General features: G+C 31.1%; 1 protein-coding gene across 2 annotated transcripts in view; it reads left to right on the top strand.

The window, feature by feature from the left end:
- LOC145246763 (matrix metalloproteinase-14-like) overlaps positions 1-7,690 on the top strand; it is an 819,041-nt gene that overhangs the window by 525,837 nt on the left and 285,514 nt on the right. The gene's annotated exons all lie outside the window — the stretch shown is intronic.

Below are 7,690 nucleotides of genomic sequence, written 5' to 3'. Positions count from 1 at the left end.
TACCATAAATCGTATCCATTACTAACTTTTGTAACGTAGCAGTGAACAAAATATTTGGAGGTAACAACATCGATTATATTACATATGCTTCAAACGATGCCTTACATATCTGCATAGGTCTTAAATATAATAGTAACTAAGATGTTGGAAAGACCAATAATGAGAAATACTATTCTGATATGGATTCGTTAATGTTACATACAGGGTGGAATGATAAGTGTGTAAGCCTAAAGAAAACAATGCTACATACGTATTTGGAAACTTTTATTTAAAATAATGACTGCAGGTAGCTTGATTATTTAGTAAGGATTACATCTATTCAATGAAACAACCCTCAGCCTCAGTCACCTCCTCGATAAGAGTCCAGAACTAAGAGCATGCCTTTTCCAAAAACGCCGACGGGTGCTCGATGAAAACTTGGCATATGGGTGCGATCATGCTGGTTTTGATGTTGTGGGAAGTCATGTTTGTGATGTTCTTGATGTATGACTAAACAAAGTAGTCAAGCGGGTTCAAGCAAGGTCATCGAGGTACAGAAGGCGTGGTATCTGAGAAACGCCTGAAAGCAATGTAGGTAAGATTTGTCGAACTGTTACCGTCGATTCTTTACGGCAGCATTTGTAGAAAGAGAATTAAAAGCACATTCAAAAAGAAAAGAAATGGACCCAATTCGATTAATAATGAAACTGAACTTTATTTAATATGAATTATTAATATCATCTATGTAAAATTACGTAATTTTAAAGCAATATACAATCTAAAATTGATAACACTGAATTATGAATTAAGGGAACAAACCATGAGAGAAACATAAAACATAAACAATTCCTTTACTTCGGGACAAGATCACAATGTAGTAGTATCTTTTCTGATGCTACAATTCAACTCTCTGTCCTTCACCGGTGGAGGAGAAATACTTTGTGACTGAGACAATTTTTTTTAATTTTTGTTTCTATCCAGTGACTCTCTTTTGAGCTGGATTTTCTCCACAAGATTATATGTGTAAATATTTAAATAACTATTACTTTTAATACAGGAATTACATTTAAAGTTTTTGTTTTCTGTTCTTCTAGGTTCATTTTTTCCATGTTTTCTATTAAAATGTGTAGCGTATTTTCATCCGCTATAGTTTTCATGTTCATATCAGCGCAGAATACATGAATACAAATATGAAGTTCACATAAAAACCACTAGACAATCATAGGTAATATGAACATTAGTTAAAAATTAAGAAAATATAGTAAACATTTACGATATTAAATAAGGGTGGGTGTGAATTTAAGCGGGGCATTATTATTACAACTATTATTATTATTATTATTATTATTATTATTATTATTATTTCACTCACTAGTTGTCTCACAGGCTATCATCAGTGATCGCTCACTGGTAGTAAGCTGTGATATTCGCTTGAGACCGAGTCACAACAAGTCTCACTAGATTTTCTATGTGTTCCACCCTTGACCACTCATGCAGATGATTGCATGTTATCGCAACATACGTTTCTCATTAGTTTCTCGTTGTCATGGGTCATTGGTGTTACCTGGGGTTTCGGTGATAAATGCCTCCTAATGGTACCAGATTTTAACTACACCCTTCCATTGAAGGTCTGGTTAGTACACTCTCACCTCGGACTTTCTATACTCACTGACGTTTCACAACTAATTGGTGTGGCTCCAGTCGATGCCATCTACACTATTTTTAGCATTTTGCGGGGAACGTGGACTCTGCGTAAACGGGTTTTAACTTAACGGCTGTTTCCTGAAGTTTTCTTTAACTTTTTTGCATATACACTTTGTAATCCAGCCTGTATTTTTTAAATATTTTTAATTTCTTTAATTAAATTTAATACTTTTATTCCGTACTTGTTTTTATTTTATTTTCATGTTATTTGAATTTATTTTTATTATTAAATTATATTTTCCACACTAACATTTTAATTTTCTCTCGGATTTATTTTTTCATACATATTAAAAAAAATGCTATTTGCTATTTTGTTTGCCTCAAATAGTACCTTAAAAAGTGTTCGCGATTAAATAAACCAATGAAAACTTTTGCGTATGCGCTTTTAAGGAGGCCAACCATTAAAGTAAAGCCCGTTTACGCAGGATCCACGTTTCCAGTAAATTACCCTTTTATTACTGTTGTAGAAATAATAATAATAATAATAATAATAATAATAATAATAACAATAATAATAATAATAATAATAATAACGCCTGTGCACTGTACGAACCGTGTTATATGTTAGATAGGTTTTTCAAGTTAAATCTTATGCAATTTTTGTTCACTAAATTGTTAGGTAACAGTGCAGAATAGCTAAAAAAAAACGCACCCTATTAAGAATAGCTTTCTAAATAACGTTATTATTTCAGCACGGTAAGTACACGGCACGAATACCAAACAATATTGGGGAAGGGAAGTAGGTATCCTTCCCTCCATATATTAATATTTTTTTTATTATATACAGAATTGCATGAATGAGGAAGTATGTAATTGAAACCACCTGTCTTCCATACTTCAGGAGGCATGTTATCTAAACCTGCAGCGTTAAGATTCTTTGTCTTCTTTAGTACATTTAGAAGTTCCTCCATTGTAAAATCACCCTTCTCAATATCGAGTTCCTGTACAACAATCGGCTGAATTGGTTTGTTTGTTACTTCTGGTTTGTTTCCGAGTAGCTTTTAAAAATGTGCTTTTCATTTCGAACATGCATTTTCCGGAGTGTTTGCCTTTAACTTAGCTTTGGCAGGTCGTTTGCGCCCAGATATCTCATTTACTACTTGCCAAGCCAGATAGGACTGTTTGTTATCTGCTGCATTCTGGATTCGATCTACTTGTTTAAGAATCCAATGGATGGAATCAAAAAATAGTTGTAGTTAAATAGTAAAAAAAACAAAAAAACACTGTCGTGAAAAATGCATCTAACTTAAAAATAATTGGAAATACTCGACGAAAAGAGTTATTCATTATTAAAGAACGGACTGTAAAATATTATCATATAAAACTGTTCGTTTTGCTGTTAAAAAATTAAAATATTCGATTTCCTTGGATAAATATAAAAGTTCTAAAACAATGAATATACTGTTATATTTTGTGCAATAATAATAATAATAATAATAATAATAATAACAATAATAACAATAATATTAATAATAATTTAAATGGAGAATTATTTTTTCTCTTCATGAGAATAGAAAAACATACACGTTTGTACTATATGCATAAAATTACCAGATACACGTAAGTCAATGAAAATATACTGTATGGCCATGTGGTTGAACATTGGAAACTTTAAGCACCTTTATCTACGTGATACAGGTTGACGTCACGCTGTCTTGTTCATTGGCCTTCTCTCTTGTTAGCTAATGTTCAGGTCGAAGGAGGAAAGGGTTAGTAACAGAAGGCTAAAAAGTCGTTTTGGACCTGTGGGCGCCCGCAGAGTCCTGCTGCCACATCCAGAGTCTGCCAGCGGACACCTGGTATCACCATGAGATTAACACACCATTAAGCACCAAGGTACACTTTGGCTTTTATTTCAAGTTGACTTCGAAGATGTGAGTTCGTATGATGTGCCCCTCACTTAAAAACAAATCAATGCCTACAACTTTGGCTGGAAACTTTACTGAACTCTCCGGATAAAGATTGCTACCAATGGTCTTGTTTTCAACTTGGATCGGTACAGCGTATGAATTGTACAACTTAACGTATATATATATATATATATATATATATATATACATATATATATATATATATATATATATATATATATGTTCATACGTACCAGAGAAGATTAAGTAAGCTTACGCCTGCTAAATACTAATGTATCTCTTTTTTCCCCTCTATATTTACCGTTTAAAGACCCATAGATATTCTCAATATAGACAATCTTTTGACATGCTTATCAAAATTCTGCTTTTTATCCTAGGGGAAAATTCAGTGAGAAGAAACCGTGCTAAAAAGACGTACAAATATACAATAATTGTTAGTTTTAAATCATGTATTATATAAATCAGATGTAAACGAAACAACCAATCTGAAGCAAGTACAAAGTTCACCATGAATTTTCACCGAAGAATTCGTATAATTCCTTCGACAAGTTTTTTTAAAAGTTTAAGTTGTTATTATTTGATTCATCTAAAAAGTCTTAAGATATTATCTACAAAAAAGCTTGTAAAGAGTATATTTATAAATACCTTATTTTATTTAATAAATTAATCTTATAATGTCGTATAAGACATTGATTTTCAATAGTGTTTACTGTTCTGATTGGTTTACAATTATTTTATTTTCATTTTATTTGTATGCCACAATACGTGTAAAACTATGAAAAATGCACACAATACAAAGTTGATTGTAACTCCTGAACGTCCTAATATATATATATATATATATATATATATATATATATATATATATATATATATATATATATATATATAAAGAGAGAGAGAATATAAAGCTGAATATGTGTGTGTGTGTGTGTGTGTGCCTGGTCACGAATAGGCTGCTATATGGTTGACTATTTAAAAAAAAAATGATTACATATAATGATAGAATATGTATCCAGACACAGGAACGGGTATGTTTAATCTGGCAGAACTGTGGGACCTACATTCGCGCCTGGCCAACAATGTATGGAAATAAAAAAAATTAAAAATTAAAAAAAAACGTTTATAAGTTTTTTTTTTTTATATAGATGTACATAAGAATACTTTGATAAGTATGTTTTCACTTAAATAGGGATGGTATAATAAAATTGTGGGGTCTGCGTTTGCGTCTAGCCTCCATAGAATGGAAATAGGCACAACCTTTAATAATAACTTTTCATAGCTATCTGCTTAAGTATACTTTGATAATTATGTTTCAGTTTGAAGAAATATGGTATAATAAAATTATGGGGTGTTCGTTCCGCCTGACCTCCATAGAATTGAAATATGTCACAAAGTTTAACGAGTTCTTTTAATATATATCCACAGAGTATTGTGATATGTGTTTCAGTATGAACAGGTATGGTATAATAAATTATGGGGTTTATCTATTTTATTTTTACTTTCATCATATTTTGTTTTGATTTTGACAACCCTAATTTCGAAGCTATCTCTTTACAACCCTTACTTTTCATAACCTATCATACTTTAAGTCCAGAGTCCATTTTTTGTACGCTGTTTTTGAACCCAGTCAACGACGGGTACTTTTGCTAATATATATATATATATATATATATATATATATATATATATATATATATATATATATATATATATATATAAGACACTGACTGAATCTAGATGCAAAATCCTGATAGATATTACTTGAAGTCATACGTTCAAGGCGATTCTAGCCAAAAAAGAAAAGCTTCATATTTAAGAATAGAGCAATATATAAGTTTGGTGGTTAAATATTAAATTCTAAAAAAACAACACATAGACACATATATTCGAATTAAGAATTTATTGTTTGACAAACGGAATATATAGAAGGGGGTATACTAATTTCCTTAATCCATGGATTTTTAATAATGGATCATATCATCCGAGGAAATGAAATGCGATAAGCAAAATGTTCAGCTGTGAATGGCCGCTTATTTTGGTTTTCAGCACAATAACTGAAAATAGTTTTTTGAGTGGTTGTGGATAATTATATGGAAAATTTATACGAAAAGAGAAGCTGATACAACCTGGACCTATTTTCTGCCCACCTGGATTTAAAACCCCGAAGGACATTGCACTCCTTCCGATAATGGACTGCCGAGGTTGTATCAACTTCTCTTTTCGTATAATTTTTCCATATATTTAACCACCAAACTTATATATATATATATATATATATATATATATATATACATATATATATATATATATATATATATATATATATATATATATATATATATGGTGATAATAGTGTTCAAAGTTAAAAAAATTGACCGTTTTTTTTTTCTGCACAACATACACCTCCAAACAGCCGGGCTGAAATTCTAGTATATCTATAGATAAAAGTGAACGTGTCTGTGTACATTTCCCTACGCAATAACTGGGTCAATTTTCAGTCTACAGACTCGAAATTTGATATAAAGGTAGAGAAATTTGGAACACATTTGTATTCCGTTTTCGGCTTGAAATTTGGATGCTAAAGGGTCAAAGTTCAACGATTTAACCTTTGAAATCTCTACCAAACCCCTCCGCCAATTTTGGGAATAAACAATTAACATTTTAGATAAAGGTTCATTATACATGGATCTAACTTAATAATTTGATTTGAGCCCAAAGCAAAAAAAATTAAGGGGTCATTATAGAAGGTCAAAGGTTAGTTTTTTTAATGTCCTCGTCGGTCTCTATCAAATGAATCAGACAATTTCTGGTCTAAGTATTTAAAATGTTACATAAATGATATTCAGAGATAAGCAAGCTTTTTAATCGGTTTGGGTCGAAAATGTTTAGTTACCGATATATAAATGTATGTATTTATGTATGTATATGTATGTTTGCATATCTACCTAAAACCTTCGGGAGAGCCGACGGATTTCACCAATATCAGTACCGTTCTGAAGTTCGACTTTCAGACGACAAATATCGAAAAATTGACTAAAAACATTAATATATTCACCTTAAACTTGACACTTTTCTACAAGGAGGGTCGCTTTTTTCGCCGATATTTTTGAAAGTCATCCTCTCCTTTCGATTGTCTAGTCTTAATTTGGACCTGCGTCACTTCCGGTTCGGCGGTGGTTATAACAGCAAAGACGTCACGTTTTTTGCCGTTCTTTTTCTCCTTCGCGCTACGGATTCGAGCCTGCCTTAAATGCTAGTATATATATATATATATATATATATATATATATATATATATATATATAAATATATATATATATATATATATTTATATATATAATGTTGTGTGTGCTAATTATCGCTATCACACGGCTTTGATTCGATGTTTTGAAAACTGCTTTAACTCTTTGATCTATCATTGCCCTCTTTTTCTCCCTGTTAATATTTTCTGTGATTAAATTAGTATTCATTTACAAGTATTGAAAATGAAAAGAAAGATTTAAAAACTTTCAAATTCGAATAAACCTTACAAATCGAGATATATGCTGTTATTTTCGCAAGAGAATTGACAGAAATATCAATATATAAAACCGTGGACTTAATTCTTATATTAATCACTGAAATAATTTAGAGCGACATGAATTCCATCATTTTTCTTTAAAATACATTTTTCTTAAACTACTCTTTATCTAAACGAATAAACATTAATTTCTACCAAAGGTGAAACGCTCAATAAGAAAATATTACAAGTTTATAAAACAAAAATTATGACTTAAGTGCGATTATCTAGAATAAAAACCGAAACGGGAAACAAAATTTAAAGTATCACCACCTGAGTCCTTACCAAGTGCGCTACTGGCATCAGGTAATACCAAGCTAAAATAAATTTATATCAATAAAAGTGGAAATGTATGTCTGTCTGTATGTGTGTGTCTGTCTCTGTACATTTCCCTACGCAATAACTCTGTCAATTTTTAGTCTACAGAATCGAAATTTGTCATACCTGGTATTGAGATTTTGGAAAATCTTTGTAATCATTTTCGGCTAGAAATTTTGCTTTTAAGGTGGAAATGTTCAACGATTTGACCATTGAAAACTCTACCAAACTCCTCCGCCTATTTTGGATATAGACA

Source organism: Euprymna scolopes, chromosome 24, assembly GCF_053919585.1.
Source record: "Euprymna scolopes isolate OS-2025 chromosome 24, ASM5391958v1, whole genome shotgun sequence".
Lineage (NCBI taxonomy): Eukaryota > Metazoa > Mollusca > Cephalopoda > Sepiida > Sepiolidae > Euprymna > Euprymna scolopes.
Note: the sequence above shows the minus strand (reverse complement) of the source record. Positions and strands in the feature narration are given on the sequence as shown.